At 33.7% G+C, this 8,969-nt stretch overlaps 2 long non-coding RNA genes across 3 annotated transcripts; both read left to right on the forward strand.

The window, feature by feature from the left end:
* The first annotated feature begins 1,444 nt into the window (after positions 1–1,444).
* On the forward strand, positions 1,445–2,792 carry LOC141706274 (uncharacterized). Its single transcript, XR_012568743.1, has 3 exons — positions 1,445–2,053; positions 2,216–2,283; positions 2,494–2,792. It is a non-coding gene; the product is annotated as an uncharacterized LOC141706274 (long non-coding RNA).
* A 1,091-nt stretch (positions 2,793–3,883) lies between these two features.
* On the forward strand, positions 3,884–6,069 carry LOC141706275 (uncharacterized). Of its 2 annotated transcripts, XR_012568745.1 has the most exons (7): positions 3,884–4,081; positions 4,417–4,523; positions 4,607–4,702; positions 4,850–4,921; positions 5,028–5,125; positions 5,588–5,731; positions 5,872–6,069. It is a non-coding gene; the product is annotated as an uncharacterized LOC141706275 (long non-coding RNA). The 2 variants fall into 2 exon arrangements; XR_012568744.1 differs by having other exon boundaries at positions 4,607–4,921.
* The last annotated feature ends 2,900 nt before the right edge of the window (positions 6,070–8,969 follow it).

Genomic DNA, 8,969 nt, shown 5'->3' on the forward strand with positions numbered 1-8,969 from the left:
ATCACCCACTTCAAAAACAATACTGGGAGTGCCATGTTTACCACCATCATCAAAGTGCCCAGTCCGCCAAAACGTCATAACTTGTTGACTCGAAAAGACTTCAGGATGTGTTAATGCGTACCCAATCTCACTGTGTGCAAGAAGATCTTGCACAAAATGCAATTCAGATGGAGCTTCAGCATGATCAAGAATTGCAGCATAGTTGTTTGGAACAAACTTAGCTCCATCAATGATTAAATCCTTAGGTGCCATGTGAAAATTTGAGATTCAAAAGTGCTTGTTAGGTGTTTGATAAAATGTCTGTATGAAAAACAACGTGAGAAGAAAGAGAGTAAAAGTAAGTAGAGAGAAAAAATATGAAGGAAATAAAAGATTAAAGAAATCCTCTCTCTGTTGTACTTATACTCTGAACAAAAATGTTACCGTTGGACACCTGTCAGACATGCAGTAATAAAGGACAGTTACTGGGCTCGAGAAAACAGGAATCATTACTTACCCATTTGCCTAGTTTCAAGGAAAAACCGTTCCATTTATCAAGAGAAACAGTTTTAATTCAAAATTTAAACCGTTATCACTGATTGAATTATTTTTCACTGCATCATTAATATTCTGAAAATAAATCACATGAAAATGACCAAGATAAATTAGATAAGTAAGTGCTGAAAACGAATCAGAACTTAATATAAAAAAAATTATATGGTCGTCAGAATATCAATCAGGATTTATCAACACAAGATAAAATAACTCAGAGACAAAATCTTGAAGTAAAAACAACTTTCATTAATATATCAAGACAATACATTCATGAAATGGAAATTACATCAATACTTATACAAGATTTTCCCTAAGCTTCTAAACCTAACATCAACAGCTTTAGTCCTAACTAAGAAGCCTGACAAAGCTGATGATGAAGAAAAACAGGAAGAAGACAAGATTAAATCATTTCTTCTTCTTCCTATTCTCGACAAACAGAATGGCGAGTCGGATGATTCGCTCTTGCTGGTGGAGATGATGAAGATGAAGTTCTCTTCGAACGGCCACCAGATCACGTTTGATAACCTCTGGAAATTGAATCCAGAGATTGTGAGGGATGTTGGTGATAGGGTATGGAGTTGGAATTCCATTCAAAAAGACATGCACAGTCTCATCACCATAATTGTAGAACCAGCCAAATGCAGCCATCACTACTAGAAAAAGTAGAATAGACATCGCCTCTTTTACATCGGTTGCTTATTTCACCGATGTAAAAAATATTTTAGACATCGGTTTTGAGCAAGCGATGTCTTTTGTGCTTATAAACATCAGTTTATTAGAAGAACCGATGTTAAATGTTTGTTAAAAAAAATTCAGCAGCGCGCCTTCCCCATTCCCCTAGCCAAAATTTCATTCCCTCTTAAATTTCCCCCGTTTTGCCTTAGATTATTTTCAACTCTTCCCCCTCTTTTAACTTTATCCTCCAATATACATTTAAAAAAAACACAAAATCAAAAATCAAAAATCAAAGCTATCACAACTCTCTCTCTGACGGAAGAACATCTCCCTCTCTCCCCATCACTCTTACTTCCCCTCTCCACCAATCTTTCTGAACTCTCAACGCAGAAGCCTAAATTCAAAACCTAACTTTCCAAATTGAAACCAAGAACTCACAATTAAGATCCCTAATTTGAATTATGTCTTTCAATTACATGAACCCTAACTCTTGTTTTCAATAAATCGTTCGATTTGTGTTAACTAGGTGCAGATGAAGTTCCAATCGGCATATCTATGTTGTTATTTATCCTTATGCCGCTCGAATTAGTAAGTGGTTTTTAAATTTCAATTTTAGCTTTTTAACAGATTTGTTGTTGTTTTCAGTTATATAAATAACTGATTGTATCTCTTTTTCTTTTATTTTTATTTTTACACATTTGTTTTAGTTTTTTTGTTGTGTTTTTATTTTTTATTGGATGTGAATTACAAAGAACTAGTAGTGCTCATGGTGATTACTGTGAAGAAAGCCCGTTGCCTGTTATCTGGGACGCGTTACCTTCAATTACGGTCGTCGGAGGACAGGGTACTCCTCTTTTCTCCTTGTTTTTTAGCTCTGTCCATAACATTATCGTTATATTCAAGACGAATCTGTGAGCTATGATAAGTCAGGTTTTTCGATTAATGCTGAAGATGTTCCATATGATATCAAATCAGTTTGGTGACTGCTTGTCATATTTTACTGCAGAAAATCCATCTGCTATGGGGAGATGATGACAAGATTTTTAACTCCGAAATTGCTGAAAGCATCAAGCAGTAAGTTCTCATTACCTCTACCAACATATTTAAATAGTGTTTACTTTGGAGTTTGGACTCTCCTTAATTCTAGTTAATTTTCTTGGTAATCATATTTTTTAACATTTTTACAGCAGAGCCATGCTACTAATATTACTTTTCCGTAATAATTTAGTTATAATATCAGTAAAAGATTATAGTTAAAATAAATATGTTGGGATACAACTGCAGGCAGTTAGGCGACAAGGCTACTCTGGAATTTGTAAAAGAGGTAGGACACCTTGTTCAAAATGATCAGGGTGCAGAGTATAACAATCGCGTCAAGAAAATACTTTCTTCCTTGCACAAAGGTTAAGATATAGGAATGATCAATGACTCCACTTTCATTAAACATCTTTTAGTGATATTATTTTGATTTTGTTTGTGCTTAAGTTGTTGTTGTATGATGTTATATTGTATAGACTCAACCTGCTTTCAGAAATTATATGCAGTTTATTTACATCTTATTTGTTGATGGGTAATTTTTTTAATTTTTGATATTATTGTTAATTTTTTTGTTACTGTATTTATCTTATACTTTGCCCAAGAAAAACTATTTATATCTATATTTCTAGGCTATTTAGCGGAAGCATAAAGCTGATGATGTTTAGTTTTATTTACGGAAGAAGTTGATTCTTACCCTTTACCCCCTCTATTATTTGTAAATGTTTTTTGTTTTTTAATTCTAAATTTTGATCAAACATTGTAGTACTCTTTACCTCTCCTATGATATATATCATTTAAGTATGTTAATTGAGTTATTACAGGAGTGGAGGATATTGATCTATGCAGAGTGTGTTAGGACCTGATCAGGCCTGATCATGGGGCTAAAGATATCAAAATAGAGGAGAAATCGAGGTTCTCCAGGTGTGTTTTCTCAGGGAATTTTAAAATGTTTTCATCTGGTACAAATATAATTCTCGATGAATATCATGAGCGCATTTATTCCACCAAGATAAGAATATATTCTGCCAAGTTTGTTAGGAATTGGGTTCTGAAAGTTGAACAGTTGATTATGCTGCTTGAAAACAAAAATGTGGTAGAAAATGAATTGAGATCTTCTTTTGTAAACAATATTTTAATGAGGAGGTTTTGCTAAGGAATGCTTCAAAAAACTCACTGATTTATGTAATTACAAGATTAAATCATTACCCTGTCTCGATTGACTTTATGACACAATCTTGTTGATATGATGTGAAGAGAGTATATAGAGTTGTATATTAAAATATTACACATCTTAGTTTGTCGTATTGTAGTTCTATAAAGGTATGCCATAATAAGCACTTAGCTACTGAGCTATCTCTTGAACATAATGAAGGTTGATTTGCAGTTGTGTGGATTAGATACCACAAACAGCCATTTGACATTTAATTGAAATTAGTTGTTTTATTGGCATAGCTTAAATAAATTACTGGAATATGCAAGAAGCTCTGTTATTTTTTACAAGGACTATGGGTTCCAAAAAGTTCATTGTTAGAACTTCAAGGGCTTGATGCTTTAGTTAGGGATTACACCCTGTATTTGTTTAGCAAGAGTCACTGCATTAATACAAGTGATTTACATAAAATAGTAAATTAAAAAATGCCATAGTTTAGAGAAATTGCAGAAGTTGCTTCCTGCAGCTATCATGATTCCCGAAAGCAGGCTCGAGCATTTAGTCGAACAAGCTCTTGATGTGCAAAGAGATGCTTGTGTGTTTCACAATACTTTGAACAGTGAACTGTCATTGTATACAGACCATCAGTGTGGAAGAGATCAGATTCCTTCAAAGACATTATAGGTTAGAAATGTGATTTTAATATTCCTGTGTATTTATTTTGCTTCAGAGTAGCTATCTTTTGTTATGCAAAAGTTGATACAAGTTAGATTTCTGCAAGTTATGCTTACATCTCAAATGGGATGCACTATCATTACAATACTTTTGATTTTATCAGCTAAAAGGGCTCTCTATTACTTAAAATATATCTTCCAAGTTTTATGTGTTGTAGTTAATTTCCTTAGTTGAAGTTTATCATTACCATCTATATACCCTACGCAGTGTTACAGAACCCTCTAAATACACTACCTTGTTTTTGTAATGATTAAGTTTCCAGTTTGAGTTGTTTAATTTGTTAGATCAGACATTACAAGAACACAAGGATGAAGTTTGGTTTCTGCAATTTTCTCATAATGGCAAACATTTGGCATCTTCCTCCAAAGAACAGACTGCTCTTCTGTGGGAGGTATTTACAACTTCCTACTTTTTAACATTTTTTTGTGTTTTTGTTAGGGATATTTCATACTATCTGTTTATGCATATCTATAGTGCTGGTCGGTACTTAATATAGACATATATTCTGTGGGAAATATTTGCACTAGTGAAGACCCTTCAGAAACTATTCTAAAGCAACAAGGTTTGCAGGTATGGTTTTTTCTCTACTACTCGAATAGTCCTGTGATATTGACCTGTATGGTTTTTTCATCACCTTTGATTGTAATGACACAAGAATGGCTGTTTTGATTGCAAAGGCACAAGAATGTCCTATATGTTCTTTTTTGGTTCTGATAGGACTTGACTCTACTAATCCATGTTATGAGATTGATAACTCTGAAGTGGACATGAATGAAGCAGTTTTTATTGGTGAGGTAAATAATCTTGCTGCAAGCACTAGAAATAATCCCTTACTGATTTAGCGGACAAAAATTCTGACGTAAGTTAATACATCACATCAAAAATATGGATGCAGGGTGCTTACGGCGGTCAAGTTTATGTAGTCAAGTGGCGTGGTACAGAAGTTGCTGCGAAAACCATTAGATCCTCGATTGCATCCAATCAAATGGTGAGGTAAGTACTGATACAATACGAAAAGGTTTGTCGATTATTGTGAATTGTTATGTACATAAGCGCACCGAACCTGCTAGAATTCGTCATTTATTTACATTTCTTGGTTTGTCGATTTGTACCACTAATCTCCTGTGTTCTCTTGATTAACAAAAAGAATAAAACAAAAAAAAGAGTATATTCTGTTTGAAACAACATTACCTACAAAGGGTGTTGGCCTAGAGTCTTTAGCAATCCCTCACATTAATGTTTACAAATATCATCCCAAAACTTCACTTTTTCCAGAAAAGTACATTTTTGTCGGTTAAAAATAAAATATGACTATTGAAAGGCACTTTCAAATGTCCTACTGAATCATAGCCACAATTTAGAAGAGTACTTCTCCGGAGGTTAAATGTGGACTTGCTAAACATTCTAATTAACTCCAAATATGCTATATGTTAGGACATTTTTTAATGCTTGCAGATGTTGCTGGATCTCATGGATGAAGCATATACTGGATCTGTAGGCGATGGAGGTACTAATTATGAGTCTGAGGATAGCAATATGATGGCTTTCGGGGATCAACTATTTATTATGATTTTAAAGGATGAGAACGACGGTCTTGCAGTAAGTGCTACTTGATAATGGTTCCATTTTACTATGTCAGAGTAGGTTTTTTAAACCTCTTTCCTACATATGCTTGGAATAAACTATAATATGATTATTGACTGCTTTGTTTAATTGGCTGCTTTGTTTGATATTTCCAGGCGATATTAACATTAGATGAATAGATTTTTGACCTTGACATGCCTAGAAAAATAACACTCTAGGGAAGACAGATGCTCATATTTTTAGGACTCAACGACCCAACTCAGCTGCATTGATACTTGAAGAACCAGTGACCAGAATATATTCGTTTGAGCAATGTATGGATAATATTTCGTTTGAGCAATGTATGAATGATATTATAGAGGTAGCTATGAGAATTATAAGTTTTTAGTTTTTTCATTGTTGTAAGACTTGATTGGTTTGATTTGGTAATGATAATTGGAGTTTGATTTTAATAGTTTCTTCTTTTGATAATTTTTTTGGTATCTATATTTTTAAAATGGGCAACATGATTTATTTCAATGAAAAATGATGTTAATTTAATATAATAACATCAGTTCTAGTTGACCATTGACATCGATAATAACTAATGTTAAATACTACAGCAAAAGAAATCTTAAAACAAAAAAACTGATGTTATTAAGCATCATAGACATCAGTTTGCTACCAATAGACATCGATTACCAATGAAGAACCGATGTTAAAGGTATCGTCAACATCGGTTTTTGATGAAAACTGTTGTTACTGGTACTAGTAACATCAGTTTATTATTTAAATTGAAAGATTTTGCTTAACTCGCATATATTTAAATTGATAAAAATATCATATTATGATGATATATGAAGATTAGATATGCATGGGAAATTTAATATCAAGATACAGAAATCGGTTTTAAACATGGAACTGATGTTATATGCTCTATTTAACATCAGTTTAAAACCGATGTTAAATGGGGGGTCTTTAACATCACCCACGAAGACATCGGATTTTTACATACATAGACATCGGTTTTTAACCGATATCTATTGACGTTTTTCTAGTAGTGCATTTGTGATGATAAATGAAAAACGAGAGTGAGTTTGTGATAAAAGTGTGATGGGAAGGCTGATGTGAAGTGGTTGCTTATATAGGCAAGAGAATGCCAGAAGACGCAAAGAAATTGAATGCTGAAAGGTAGAATTAATTCTACCTCGTCTCCCTAGACTTTGAAAAAGAATAACATTCATTGGAAAGAGGAAACATGGTTTAAAACACACACGAAACAAGTAACATTGGACTGTTCAAGTACGAATACCATTAATCCTAATCATAGTAACTATTAATCTTCCACTTCAACATATTCTAGTTCGAACTGAGACTGTTACCAAATTTTATTCACAGATAAGCCAAGTAAAGGATTAGACTGAGAAATCAGAACTTAGACCTATACCAGAACTTAACAGTCATCAGAACATAATTTCTTAACTCGAAGAAGGAATGCCCATCTTAGTAAGTCCTCATACAAGTTCTGAGTTATACTCTTCAGAACTTAATCATCAGAATATGAAACCAGAGCTTGTCCTCAGAATTTATGCAAAGTGACACAGTGACTGTTTATCTAAAATAACATAGACCACCACAGTAATTTTCATCATTCATATGGAGTGATTAGTGTGTGCATTAAGCTAAATAACAGACAAAGAGTAAAGTCTGATTCACTTCAGGACATCTTAGAAATAAGGCATAATTAAAATTTAGCTAAAGAGCTGTCATTATCCTGAAACCTACTGATGAATGAGGTCATGCATGAGTCCACCTCAACTGTTTTGTGCTAATTTTATGCATCTTTTCAAATTCTATTTTACAGTGGCTTCTCAGTATAAGTGAGTCACGACTGCGTATCAGAATTTATGCTTTTATCAGTGTATTTCTCCAGTAATCATAGAGTGTGAAAAGTCACCAAGAAAATATTTTGCTTTTCTAATGCATATTTACTTAATACCAGCAATGCACTTGGGTCGTCCCTTCCACATTTTTACTCTAGATCTCAAAGGAGTACCTGATGTTATTCTTTGATTCTTTTTCTTTTTCTTTTGATAAGTGAGGTTTATCAGCACTTAGTACATTCAGCAGTTTTACTAGAATCAGAACTTAACAGATGAGTAGCATTATTCTAATTTGTGACATAGTAATAAGATAAACAGAGTAAACTCAACTAAGCTCAATTATCAGAATTTGCTTGTGTCATAAGATTTCCACAGAAATAATTACTTCTTACATGGGATCATTTGTTTATTGAAGACTACTAGATCAGTATCTAGCACAGTTATCCTCATAGGATTGAATAATTACTTAAACAGACATATCACTTATCAGAGTTGAGAAATATATATCAGACAACAGTCAGTACTTAAAAACATTTATCAATTAAGCACAGAATTCACAATGAGATTAATTCTGTAAATACTGAGCATAAAGTCTGATAACACAGAACAAGACTAAGCAGATTTAGAGAAAGAACCTGAAACCATTCCAAGTTCATTTACCAATCTTGTAAAAGTAGCTTCACACAGTGGTTTTGTGAAGATATCTGCTAGTTGTTGATCTGTGGGAACAAAATGCAATTCCACTGTACCTTCATCCACATGTTCCCTGATGAAGTGGTACCTGATGTTGATGTGCTTTGTCATAGAGTGTTGAACTGGATTACCTGTCATAGCAATAGCACTTTGATTATCACAGCAAATAGGGATTTTGAAATATGTTAACCCATAATCCAGTAACTGATTCTTCATCCAAAGAATCTGTGCACAACAGCTTCCTGTAGCAATATACTCTGCTTCTGTAGTTGATGTGGAAATTGACTTTTGTTTCTTGCTGAACCAAGAAACCAATCTGCCTCCAAGAAATTGGCAGCTTCCACTTGTGCTTTTCCTGTCAATTTTGTAGCCTGCAAAATCTGCATCTGAGTAACCTATTAGTTTAAAGTCTGATTCTCTAGGATACCACAATCCCAGATCAGCTGTTCCTTTAAGATACTTAAAGATTCTTTTCCAAGCTGTTAAGTGAGGTTCTCTTGGATCTGCTTGAAATCTTGCACAAAGACAGGTAGCATACATGATATCAGGTCTACTAGCAGTTAGATAGAGTAGAGAGCCAATCATACCTCTGTAATCAGTAATATCTACTGATTTACCAGTATCCTTATCCAGTTTTGTTACAGTGGCCATAGGAGTGGATGCACTTGAACAATCTTGCATTCCAAATTTCTTCAGCA

Source organism: Apium graveolens, chromosome 2 (genome assembly GCF_009905375.1).
Source record: "Apium graveolens cultivar Ventura chromosome 2, ASM990537v1, whole genome shotgun sequence".
Lineage (NCBI taxonomy): Eukaryota > Viridiplantae > Streptophyta > Magnoliopsida > Apiales > Apiaceae > Apium > Apium graveolens.